We start from the raw sequence: 13,034 nt of genomic DNA, 5'->3' as shown, positions 1-13,034 counted from the left end.
GACCAAAAATTGTATCCATTCAGTGCAGTCTATAGAAATATGAGACTTAAGAGACTTATCAGGAATGAAAGCCAAAGAAAGATAGTAGGCAGTTAATGTTTTGGTAAAGTGGGACTCTTAACTTTCTCCAGAGTCTCTAATGGTTGAATTAGCTATTTCTGTTTTAGTGAAGAAGTGAATTAAGTAGTTACATTTTGAGCATTCTCTTCTGTCCATAGATGCTGAGGAAGTATTGGAATTTCTGGTAAACTAAATGATATTTCTTTTCATTTTATAACCTATCACTGTATTTCCTTACCTATCTTACAACTTTATACAATGTGTTAGTAAAGCCAGGCTGGGTGACCTAGTGAGACCCTGTCATTACATTTTTTTAAAAAAAAATTAAAAATTGTAGATACGTAGCTTAGTGTGAAAGCCCTGAGTTCAATCCCAATACCACATGAAAATGTTGCTGAGAAAATCTGGAGATGGTATGACCAAACCTAAGTATCATGAATTATAGTTAAAGTTTACCCTAAATTAATTTTAATCACAAAACAAGGCTTCATAAACCTAACTAGAAAATATTCATTTGATTGTTCCTTTTTTGTTTAAAGTTGGTAGGAAATAAAGTATTCAAATGATATTTCTTCATATGTTGAGGTGAGCTATCTCTATGACATGACTATAGTCATTTAACCTGTTTCATCCAAAGAATGACATACTGATTCATGGTGAATTTTGATGACGGTGTCTTTCCTTCTTTAGTAAAACTTAAGAGACAGAGAATTTTGGAGATAATAAAGTAGACCAAGCCACTGTGTTAGGCTTTCTTGGGTAAGCTGTGATCCTCTCTTGATGTATAGTTATCCTCATGATTTCCTTTTTAAACACAGTGGCAACACGAAGACATATTTCTGAGGTTTGAGATTGTTCTATCTTTTAATGTTCCCCTCTTCTCATTTTCACATGATATTCATAAAGCCATTCTTCACTCTGTCCATACATTGTAAATGGTGGATAACATGAAATTGAAAGGTTCATAACTAGGTGTTGACTGATTCTAGGAATGAGAAAACTATGTTTTCTTGTAAGTTAGACATTATATTTCATATATGTGATGAATACATTATGGTTTTATTTGTAATTAAAATCTAAAATATATTTACGAACGAGGATCAACATTTAACTAACTGCCCATTCTTTTGATAAGCTTATAGATCAGTTGATTTATAAAAATCCAAGAATAACACTTAGATGAATTTATGAAAATGTTGCCAATGTTTTCCTTCTTATTTAATGCCTACAATACATTTTGGTTCAGTGATCTTACAACTTCTGAAATAATTGCACCCAAGAAATATTAATGGCGAAAGAGTTCAGTTCTGGACACACTGATTTCTATGTTCACAAGATCCCTGCAAAGAGAGACATGCATTTGAACAGTAGATTATATATGTCTGAGGGATTATGAATTGGTAAAAAATATTGAGATATTGGGAGTATAGTAAGCATAACAGTGATTCCTACAGACATGAAGATGAATTAAAACTGTAGGAGTCATAGTTTGAATATAGGTAAGACATAAAAATGAAATATTTGAGAATATTAATTTATAAGGAGCAAACCAAGTGAATGATTGAAAATGGCAACAGAGGGAAAGCAAGGAATCATAAAATTGATTTTGTAGAATCCCAGATGACAGAATTTTAAGAATGTCTGATTGGCTTGTATTGGGAAGAGTAAAGAGGTTGAGTGATAAGACAATAACTAAAACAAGGTTATAAAATTCAGCAAATTACCATGTAATTGAAAACTTTGGCAAGATTTGAATAAATTTAGTTATTTCAATGAATTAATAATTGACTGAGAAGTGATAAAAAAATGTACCTCCTATATTTTGATGGAAACATTTTGAGGTGGGGAAGGCTTACAAGCACAAATACTAATGAAAATGGAATAGCAAGAAGTAGTAAAGACTAAAATAAGGAAAATGAGCCAAGGAGATTATATGATGTGATGAGGTTCTCATAGATACTGTATTTGATGAAAAAAGAATAATCACCTCAAGCAAGTTATAATGGTGCACGCCTATAAACCCTACACTCTGGGAGACTGAGAGAGACGAATGACACATGTGAAACTAGCCTGAGCAACTTTGTGACTTGTTGGGACTCTGTTTGAAGTCAAAAATTAAAAGACTGAGTGTGTAGCTCAGACGTAAATCTCCAATTTTAATGCCCAGTGCAACAAAATAAATAAATGAGTGAATGAATGGAGGAGAGGGAAGCACGGGAGTAAGACGAAGGCAAGGTTAACCGCAGCAGAACTATAGCCCTGTAGTTAATCTCAATACAAGGTACCAAAATGGCCTCTGCTTTTGAGGGGCACTTGGAAAAGTGGTAGGAAAGTTATGGGTTAGTTAATACTAGGAGTGGAGTTACATTCTCAAAAACAGTGTATGCAAGACTTTTTCAAACTGAGGATGGTATTCAAGGACTCTGGATGTAAGATACAAATCACAAATCTGATAATAAAGGTGTAGAGACAATAGCCCTGGGAAGACTGGAGACCCATGTATTTGCCACTTAAACACTTATGTGAAGCCTGCAAGAATTTAGGACCTTAAAGGAACACGACCATGAACTTCATTGTGCACCTCTGCTTTCACTGGTACTCAGATGATTGAAGAGAAGATTGGTGAAAAGTTCTGGTATGAGCGGAAAGTCAGAAGAGCAGCAGGGAGACGACTTTACAGTAATTATAACTCATTCTTTTTTTTCTTTTTTTTTTTTTTTGTACTGGAGAGCGAACTCAGGTCCTTGTTCTTGCAAGGCAGGTAGCAGAACCACTGAACTAAATCCCTTGCCCCTAAAATACAACTTTTTTGGGGGGGTACTGGGAATTGAACTCAGGACCTTGTGTTTGCGAGGCAGGTGGCAGAACCACTGAGATAAACCCTCAGCCCTTATTCAAAATATTTTAAATGTTCATCGCTCACTTAAAGATAGCTACTTTCATTTTGTAATTTTGAAATTCATCCTCCACCCACTTTTTCTTTGTCATGCTGCCTTATTTTTTACACATTTCAAATCTCCCCTAACTTCAGTGATTCCTCTATGGCTTCACAGAATATATTATGAAATTTATGTCGTAAAATGATTCATGATTCTTTCAGCACACAATGATCCTGTTGCTTTTTGCAGCAGTGTCTAAAACAGTTGAGTGGAAAGAAGAATTTACAGTATTCTTAAATTTGAGAAGTGGATGATGGTAAAAATATATATGATTTGGATCTCTGGTAAGCACTGCATTGTGCTTAAATTATATTATATATAATTAAATTATGTTATAGAGAAGCTACATAGCTTAGAAGTCAGTCCTTCCTAACATTGGCCTGATGTCACTACTGCAGTCAAACTCATTTATTATTGAAGATGTGTGATGCTTTTTATTTGTCTCTGTTGCAGCACTTCTGATACGTTGGGTAAAGCCTATTAATTCATCTAGGTTTGCTTTTATGGTAATTTACTGAAAGGGATCCATGAAGAAAGTTTATGAAGAGATAAACATTTTTCAGATCTTACCCAATTGGAGTAAAAGAAACATAAATGATCAGTTTTCCTCTACTTCAGTTAATGGCTCTGTTAAGGTTTAATTTGTAGGTGGCATGGGTTGATGGAGAAAGGAATACTATTAGATGCAGAATGATAGTGTGATTATTTTTTATTGAATGTTAATGATGAACTATATACTTTAAATAACATAGGAGTTTAACATGAAAGACAGGATTCAAGTTAGTTTTTAAAAAACTTATAAAATTTTTCCTCTGAGAAGACATGGTGTGTTATAGTAAGATACTTTAAAATGTGTTATAAAATGTATTGTGATTAATATTTGTTATTGTATAAAATTATCTGAAAAGTAAGAGTAAATATCTAGTTTTATCTACCCTGGCATTTCATGTAAAAGTGTAATTTGTCTTGATTGGATCTAAATTGTTGAACAGAGAGAATGCACGCATCTCCTTTCCATGGCCCCTATGGGACATCAAATTGAATTATTGTGTGTATTGCTCTGGCTTGACTACATTTGTCTGATTTTATCACTGCAATGGGAAAGATTACTAAGTTTTATCTTCCCAGTGGGAAACTGAAAAAACAATATTGTCCTCTTTATTGATATGCTTCTTCCGGGAAAAAAAATCAACTAAATGTTAGTTTTAAGCAGCAGATAAGAGAATCCTGAACACTGAATAGAATTTATACTCAGTAAAGGGCATTTAAAATCTGGATAGACTACTGAGATGTAACAGACAAAGGATTAGAAAAGAAAATACTGTCCTGTGATGAGAAACAATTGAAAAAAGTGAGCACAAAGCTTTCGGTTTTATCAGTCAATACAAGTTCTATCAATCTTATTACTATAAAGCTGCTCTGGTATTTCTGCAGCAAAAGAGCAAATCACTGGAGTTACAAAGCTATTTTACTAGATGATTTATTGAAACAAGTTGTTATATGCTTTTTAGCCATCTCATAATTATAGCTTTGAACTTTTAAATTTGTCTTTAGTTATTAAAAGGTGAATCTGAGAAAAAGTAAAGAGAGTAAAAGGAATAAAATATATGTTATGATGTTAAAGTATATGATTACTGTTTAGTCAATTTTGAAGATTGTAAAGAAAGTACAAAAGTTTGTTTTCCATCCATTTAGAAATAATTTTAAACACACACGAGACCAAGGAAAGTTTTATGAAGCATAGATTTTGTTTTATTCATGACTTGATTTAAAACTTTCTGAGAGAGACAATGTGTATGGGAAGACATGAAGTACAAAATATTTTGTTGCTCACAGGATATGCAAGGAAATGTGAAATAAAATTCATGTTCTCATATTTTAATATTTAGGTGAAAGAGATTCCATATATAAAGTTTGACATTTTCAATTTGTGAGAAAATATGAATAGTTCATATTAATTTACTGGAAGACAAATACACAGATAAATGTATATGTTCGAATGGAAACATTCAAGGAAGAAAAAACTTTTGTGTTTGTTATTTCCAGAAAATAAGAGAAGAGTGACTTTAAGTTGATGTAATCAGAGAAAGAATATGTTAATTAGGTGCGTGTTATCCTAGGAGCATATAGCATTTGAGAGGCAGCTGAAATTTGATAACTTAGTTGATTTAGATTTGTAGATGATGTTCCCACTCTGATATAACAAAAATTATTGTACATGATTGTTACATAAAACATGATATTCTCCCACACAGCTGTGGAAACAGAATTAATGCAAGTACAATAATATGTTAAAAAGCTTTTAGGTTTGCCATCTCATTAATGGAGCTCTACCCACAGATTTTAAAGTGCTGATTATAAAGAGTTTAAAGAAAATTTAGGGGATTTAGCTCATTGGCACCACAATTGTCTTGTAAGTGCAAGGTCCCAAGTTTGATCCTCAGTATCCACCCCCCTCCAAAAAAAGGAAAAAATAAGATGAAAATTTAGGCTTGGAAAACAGAAGCTGCCGTTCTTCTATTCTTACAGATTTGTCTAATTTGCACAAAGGCACAGTATATTATAAATAATAGAAAATTTCTTACTAAATTATAAGATTAATCATAGTAAGAATATGGTTAATAAGTTACGGAAGTTACAAAAGCAAGACATACTATATAAAGATGCTAGAAGATGTGTAGGTATTTAGTTGACAAAAGAACAGAGTCAGAGACCTATGCTTACAGCTGAATAGAACCTGTTAAAAGTTTATTTAATAGTAGAAAATCAGAAGTGTAAATTCAGTTTCCTTATCTTGTTTTATCATTCCTGACAGCCTTGATATTCCCACTGGGGCAAGATGCTACATGTATTAGTTACATTTCCATTGCTGGGGAAAAGTAACCAATACCCACATTCTAGGGAAGAGAGGTTTATTTTGGCTCACAGTTTCAGTGGGTTCAGAATATAGTTAGTCAATTCCAAGGTAGAAGCAGCATGGGTCAACAGCATGGTGGAGGAAAGCTGTCCACCACTTGGTAAACAGGAAATACAAGAAAGATAAGGAGCTGAGTAAAGAATACACCTTCCAGGACACATTCCAGTGACCTAACTCTTCTGAGCAGGCCCCCTCCTTTGAACAGCACATTCAGTTATAAACTCATTAATGTACCAATACAATGATTATAATGCCTGCATAATCCAGTCACCTTTCAAAATCCCTGTAAACACAAGACTTTCGGGAGCCATTTAGACTTAAACAATAATACTCCAACAACATCCCATAAAATGAAGGTTCAAAGTACAGCATGATCAACATTTTTTGAAATTTTCTGATTAAGCGATATGATTTGGGGGAATCATGAGTGATATGTTATCAAATACATAGCTGAAAATAATTTAATGAAAAGGTGCAGTAATTTGCTAGAAAAAACACTAAAATAAAAATGAGTCAGGTATATGGTTGGCAATAGTAGGAATATGGTGAGAGAATTAGCTTTATATTGATAAACACGAGTATAAGTTGTTTTCCTGGAAAAGATACTGATATTCTCCCAAATCGTGACTGGAAGATATGTATTTATTTTTCTTTTTATACCTAGAAAAATGCTTTCAGTGCTACATATAATGAGCAATATATTGCAGAGAATGCTCCTTTAAAGGGGTTTTGCGTAGCCAGGTAAATTATTAGTGGCTCTTTCTTGGATATATTGGATATGGTTGTATTCTTCATACATTTCATAGTATTTCAGCATTTAATTTAGTCCTAAACTGTGGGCTCTATTCTAGGGCATGGATAATACTGCTGAGGCAACACCCACCTTGTGTATCAAGATAAGTATTCATTCCAGGGTCTTTCTGAAGATTCTCTAATCTCTGCAGCCAAAATACTTCCAAATATTATATGACCTCTTTGATCCCTGCTCAGTGTTCAACAAAGCAATATGTGATTTCTACAAAAGTTCTCAGAGTTTCAAATATGTTCAATGCTGTCATTGGCCAGAGAGTGATGGTGAATCTCATGTAGGTTTATCTGTTCTGCCCTCTGTATACACCTTTTATCTCTGTCACCCACAGTTGGCAGAGATTCAAAGATCTTCATTATCTTAAAATTTGAGCCTGTACCTCCTTTGTTCAGCCCCATCCGGGATGACTTTGGTTATATTAACCGGCCCTAAAAGGAATGTATTTCCAAGGAGAAACACAGGGAGCTACTTTGCATAATTTGTATTTCCCTTTTATGAATGGGAACAGCCTTGCAGTTATTATTATTCACAGCCTTAAAATATTCTCAATATATTTTTTTTACTCTTTTTTTGTTTTTGCTTTACTGGGAATCAATGTGAGGGCGCTGTACATGTTAAGTGAGTGCTGTGTCACTGAATGTAACCCCAGACTCCGTTGAGTTATATTCTTATGTTCAGTAACAGCAAAATTTGTTCCCAGTTGTTTTTTCGCACCCATTCTAAGATTCTGTATTCTCACTTTTCCTTGTCAAACACACAATTTGTTGAGGACCTCTTATGAGTTGCCTTCAAGTGAACATAAGTCACCTTTTCAGATACATCTTTTTTTGTCTTCCCTGACCAGTATCGCAAAATCAGTTTCATCAGTGATTTAGAGACTATTTTAAAGAAACTGCATGTGAAATTGGTAGTTTTTTACTTTATAAAATAGCTAGTAAACTTTATCCATTTAAATTTCCAGCTGATCTCAGAATCCTATAAAAAAGAGAAAAACAAACTAATGGAATATTCTATGTTTTTGTCCAGAAGCTTCTCATTTAGGGAATAAATGTGCTTCTGAGTCTGAGGTTTATTTTTTCTACATCTATGAATGCTATCCTTGGTGATAGTGGGAATGGAAATTCTGACTTCCCAGAAGGCTCAAAACTGTGCTTATGTTATTTTTATCATAACTTAACTACAAAATACAAATATTTGTTGGAAAAGGCCAGCCATTTATTAACACTAACTTGAAACTATATTTCAAAATCAGAAATATAGCTTTATAGAATTGAATTACTGCTTTTCTGGTGAATCTAAAACTTCAAAATTCATATTTTTATTTATGCCAAATTATATTGAGTTTTATTTTCATTATTATTGAATCTTTAATAACAATCATTCTGTGACACATTAAAGCTGTACAGTGGGTCCTTGAGTTATGACTGGCCTGATATAGGAACAACTTCAGTTACAACTTGAATTTTAATTTAAACTTATGAATAACGTCTTCAGTTAATATCTGAATGCTGGCCACTTGTGCTTCCAGATGATCTCAGATACAGATGTAACCCTTAAAGAGTTCTGGAAGGAACATAACAACATCCTTTCCTTTGTGGTAATTGAAAAATCCTGGGCTCGTGTCTACCTAAGGACACTGAGATCTGCCTTTACACAGAAGGGCCTTTGAAGGCTGTGTAGAAGAGCCTGAGTCTTGAATTGACCAAGTAGAGTTACAACCTGCCTTAGCAAACCAATTGAGTTCATAGGGAAGGGGTGAGTTCATAAGTCAAAGGTCGACTGTATAAGCCTGAGGGTTTTAATAGAATTAATTTCAAGAAATTACAAATCTTAAGAGTTTTAAGGTAGATTTCTTTGATAGTTTCATATATGAGTTACCAAACATGCTTTCTTCAGAAACATTGCATACCATAAATCCCAGAACATGGGAGAAAAAGAGTAAGGTACAGACCACTCAAAAGTTAAGGAATATTGTAAGTAGAACCCTAAACAAAGCAATGTTAATCTTTAATAAAAAACTTAGAAAATAAAAATATTTCTAAAATTTAAACAGTTGCATTTTCATTAGCATTTATTCCTGGTGTTACAGTCCTTGTATCCATTTCATACTTATACCCTGGAGCTCACTCTTCTTTGTTTAAAATATGATTATTTTAATGTACTATATGTACTTCATTTTCATTGAATTTATTGTGACTTTCTAAGTATTCAGTACAGTTATCATTGGGACCTTGCACCTTTACAGGACAGACCTTGGTTCTTATTTCCCCCATCCCCTGCCCCCCTTTCACCCCCTCCTCCCTTCCCTATTTACAGAGACTTTAATTCCATTTTTTCCTTTTCTCCTATTTTTTCTTTTCCCTTATTTCCTTTCCCCTAACTTCCCACTTCTGCTGCACATTTAGCCCTTTTCTTCCTATTTCACATTATCAGTTACACAATTTGGATCTTATTTACACTTTTAGTTTTTCACACCAGAGAAACTATTCGGTATTTACAAATGTGTCTTATTTATTTCACTTATGAGTATGGCCTCAATATGCATCCATTTTCCTATGAATGATTCTAGTTTCTCTAATAGTGAAAAGTTGCATTCAAATTATTACTATATTCTGTGAACATAAATTATATATACATATATATACATTGTATATATTGCACACAATATATAATATATACACATATAATTTGAGCAGATATCTTTCCATATCCCTATTCATTTTATTTAATAAAGTTTAAAGTGTAGTGATTCTTTAAGTGACTAAATCAACAACATTTTGCAATGGAATGCACATATCCATGGTGTTCACATCTGTTTTACTAACCCTTCATATATTCCCAAGGTTTTCCATTTAGTTGTGAAACTTTATGAAATTTAACTTCCTCATAATGATATCAAAATATTTACATGAGAGAAAAGGCACATGGTTTAATATTTTACTATTATCATTCTATATAACTAATGTGGATAAAATAATGTACGCTTTAATAAATCCCCTATAGCAAAATAAAATTTATATAAAACAATCTTTCTCATGTGCATCTCATTATGTAAAACACATTCAGTCCATCTCTAAGAATCACCAACATTTTAACAGTTCCAACACTGTTGCAAAGTCACACTCCAAAGTCTCCACTGAATCTCAAGGCATACTTAACCATGAGCCCCTGTAAAAATTAGAAAGAAAGTTGAACACTTCTAACATACCTTGGCACAGGGTAAACTTTCTCATTCCATGAGGGAGAAATATGGGGATAGGAATAAATTTAAACAAAGTAAAACTAAAATCAAGCAGGGAAAATATTAAATACTGTACCTCTATGTCCAGTATACAGGGAAAGTTGTAGTATGATGTGAAATGCAAACCATTTTGGTGGCCTTGTTCTGGTGGCATTGCCAGTTGCAAGCCTCATGGTTTCTTTCCTAGGATTGTTCTGTTACTGGCTAAAGTTTGCTTCAGCATGTATACCACGTTGGTGGCATCTCAAACTGTATTTTTCACTTTACTTGCACAGTATTCACAGTTTATGTACTGCCTATTCAAAGGGCATTGTGCCTGGCTTCCCAGGCCTTTACCTGAAATCTGGGAGGAAACTTCCATGGTCCTATAATTCTTGCATCCCTGAAAAAGTGGATGACATGAAGTCAGCTGTCACCCTACCCCCAAACCAAATCATGTCTCCAGAAGCCTCTGAATACCTGGATACCTAAGTACTGTTAAATGGATTATCCAAAACCAATTTCATAGACTGTCCTTCTTGAGCCAAGGACCCAGGGCTAGTAAGTAAAGGTTTATAATTTCGTACCTTTGAGGACATGAAGAGTAGGGTATTGCTGATTCCTGAAATGTCTTTCAGCCATCTCTGCTATTGTCTGGATGCAAAGTACTTGGCTTCTTCTTTTTTTTTTTTCATTTCTATTGAGTTTATTGGCTTTTTTAAGAATACTCTTTAAATCTTTTTAGGAATCATGTTGCTTTTTGCTCAAACTTTGCAGGTATTTCACTTCTAGAAAAATTCTAAAATATTAAAATCATTCAGCTCTGAACTTTGTCTTTGACTCTCAATGTAGATCTGGCTCAAACCAGCCAGCAGTATCCATGCTACAGTTTGAATCTTGGGCTACCTTCAGATTTTATCCACCAGATTAATTATTCTTCCATGCTTGATCTCAATATTTCACAAAGTCTCAGAATATGGAAAAATGTAGAGAAATTTTCTGCCAGAGTGATAACACACATGGGCTGTAATACAATAGACAGTGGAGTCCTTGGTCCCTTTTGAAAACTCTAGACCCTGGATTTTACCGTGCATTCATATTGCCGTTTTGGTCTGAGTATTGATCAGCATTTCACATTAACGAGTGTTCACAATATTTTATGATTTCTCTAGCCTGCTTCTCCAAATTTTTCTAAACTCTTCATTTAAACAAGTTTAAAAAGTTCTTAACCACAGAGTTAGGTGCAGTAATACTACTTCTAGTACTGAAATCTGTCTTACTTTGCTCATCAGTGAACACAGTACTCAACACCCACAACTTACAAGATCAAAGGCTTATTTTGGTTCACAGTTTCAGTTCATGGTCACCAAGCACCAAAGCAGAAACAGAAGGCAGAGGGTAATGGCAGAGGAAAAGGCATTGAATTTATGGAACCCAGAAAGCAAAGAGAACAAAGGGAGGAACCAGCAACTGGAGTACATTCTTTGGGGTCATGCCATTAGTGAACAACATCCAATCAAGCCCCACTTCCTAACAGCAAATTAGCTATATTGTCCCTGTAATCCAGTCATTTTCCACAAAACGGAATTTTTGTGGACATTTTATATCAAAATCATAACTAGCTACTTATCAAATTGTAAATGAAATACTTGAGCAAGTTGCAAATGCTTTGCATCTCAACTTATATAAAATGCCCTACTATAATAAGTTTATTATGAAGGAATGTGAAGATGGAAATGAAATAATATGCATAAAATACCAAATGTCTTATAGAGAACCCCACTAATAATGATAGAACATTATTAAAGAGTTTCACCATCCAATATATAAGAAAATAAATTTTAGCCACTAGATCTATAACCTTGGTCAATTTATTTTTCTGAATTTGAGGTTTTCTATGTACATTTTTTTTGAATCCTGGAAATTTTAGGTAATATAATTCTCTCCCTTCACATACTTGGTCTGTGTTTGTATGTTTGTTTGCTTAGTGGTTGCCTATATTATTTCATTCAAGTCTATTTCATATGCTTTGCTCAAGTTCAAATTTCAGTTCAAAGAGAGAAGTCCTTGGGTTTATATACAGTCTTTCTAACCCCTACTGATGATGATGTAGACTTTCTCTTTCTCTGATATTCCAGTTAAATTTCTTAGTTGTTTTCTTCCTGACATTACACCAATCTGTCAGCTTCCATTAATTGCTAACCAAAACCTCTTTTTTAATCACACTTTCAGAAGAAATTGTTCTGCAGTTATCAATATAAATGTGTTCCCCTTAGGAGGGCTAGGGTGTTCTTTGTCTTTAAGAATTTAAAATAAGTTGCTTTACTACTTCTGTAGATATAACCTCTATATTAGAGAGTAAATGTTGGGGGCTTGCTGTATTATTTAGACTCTCCCATCAGATTCTGGATCCTCTCTATAAATCAGAACCTCTGTGTGCGTGCACGCGTGTGCGCGTGTGTATGTGTGTGTGTGTGATTTTTAAAGCTTGGATGTCACTACCAACCAAGAGTAACATTAAAGTATGAATGCTTCATGACCTAGAGCTGTAGGTTTGGGGTTAACCAATGTCCACTTATAGGCAAATATATATCTTTACTAGGAGACCAGGAGAAACAGGAGATGCCACTCAACTGACAAGTGTACCAGAACACTTCAACACAAAAAGCTGTGCAGGAAGGGAAAACTGCATCAGTTTTCAAACAAGGTACTCCATCTGATGGTAGTTTACAGTGCAAAGAATAAACACCACACTCACATTATAGGTGTTTGGATCACGCCTTTATGTAAAGCAGATACGCTGATGTTTCTTGAGTGCCACATCCTCAGATAGCTTTTACACTCTAAGCTGAAAGAGAAAGGAACTAGGATTTGTCTGCTGAGCCTTGTGGATGAGCTCTTCCGAAAGCATCTCTTTCAAATCACATGGCCTCACTATTCATGAATTTCCATAGATGTTACTGAATGACTATCTCATAATTTATTGTAAGCCTTTGTATTCCTTTTATCTAGATGTCCCCCTAAAGCCTCATGTGCTCATAGGTAGGGCTTTTAAAAAGTGAGTAGATCTAGAGTATGAGATGCTAGGAT

The sequence above is a fragment of the Fukomys damarensis genome, unplaced genomic scaffold (genome assembly GCF_012274545.1).
Source record: "Fukomys damarensis isolate Sample0158 unplaced genomic scaffold, DMR_v1.0_HiC HiC_scaffold_39, whole genome shotgun sequence".
Lineage (NCBI taxonomy): Eukaryota > Metazoa > Chordata > Mammalia > Rodentia > Bathyergidae > Fukomys > Fukomys damarensis.
The sequence above is the reverse complement of the archived record's forward strand: the minus strand, read 5'-3'. Positions refer to the sequence as shown.